The 1,053-nt window shown below is 43.7% G+C and overlaps 1 non-coding gene across 1 annotated transcript; it reads right to left on the bottom strand.

Annotated features, from left to right (window-relative positions):
• Nucleotides 1–265: 265 nt before the first annotated feature.
• Nucleotides 266–372, bottom strand: LOC141603887 (small nucleolar RNA R71). The gene has a single exon (XR_012525725.1). It is a non-coding gene; the product is annotated as a small nucleolar RNA R71 (small nucleolar RNA).
• Between the last annotated feature and the right edge of the window lie 681 nt (nucleotides 373–1,053).

The raw sequence follows: 1,053 nt of genomic DNA on the forward strand, positions 1-1,053 counted from the left end.
CTTGGTTGAGAGAAACCAATTTGGGGGAGCTACAAATGAAGATGCAGTTAAACATATGGAGATATTCATTGACTACTGTTGTTCCATACCCCCACCAGCAGGTGTGACCCAGGACCAGGTAAAAGAGACGATGTTCATATTCTCGCTTCGTGATGCTGCTAGGGAGTGGTACCGAGATCTGGATCGAGCTGCCAATGGAATTACTGATTGGAATTCGCTGGCCCTAGCATTTTATAAAAAATATTTCTCTGCATCGAAGACCAATGCGATTAGAGCTCAGATCACAAGCTTTAAACAGGGTCCTGATGAAAATTTTCATGAGGCATGGGTCTGTTTCAAGAGGTTGGTGCGATCTATTCCACACCATGGGTTCGAACAATGGTGCCTGTGTAATCAATTTTATAATGGGCTTTATGATGATCAGAGGGCTATCCTGGATGCTGCAGCTAATGGCAGATTCCAGGAGAATGTTGGAGAAACTAAGGGGTGGAAGATTATTGAAGATATGGCCATCCATAAAGCTGAGCATGGGAATTCTAGAGGAAATCGAGAAGATCGGTGAATCTCTGCTTTGTAGCGCAATAGAGGCCCCATTGCGATATTTGACAAGCTAGATTTTGGGGGATCCTAAAAAGGAGGGATATATAAAGTTAATGCAGTTTCAAACGGTCCCTTTACATGCAAAAGATGTGGAGGAGAGGGACATGTTTCAGAGTTTTGTACTAGTTCGAATGAAACATGTGCTGCCTTTCAACATTATTGGCAGACTGGTACTTATCCTGATCCCTCTAATGTCTACCCCAATTTGAGGTGGACTAACCAGAATGTCCTTAATCCGAGTACACCACCGCAGCAGCAGCAGAGTTATGTGCCCCCTCATAAGCAGCAGCAGTATCAAAAGCCTCCCTATGTGCCTCAGCAGCAGCAATTTCAAGGTTCTGATATTTAAGAATTGAAAAACATGGTTCAGAACTTGTCGGGTTTGCTGCAAAAGGAGTCTCTAGATAGAGAGACTTCTACAAAGATGTTGGAGAGTCAAATTGCCCAATTGGC

Source organism: Silene latifolia, chromosome 9 (genome assembly GCF_048544455.1).
Source record: "Silene latifolia isolate original U9 population chromosome 9, ASM4854445v1, whole genome shotgun sequence".
Classification (NCBI taxonomy): Eukaryota; Viridiplantae; Streptophyta; class Magnoliopsida; order Caryophyllales; family Caryophyllaceae; genus Silene; species Silene latifolia.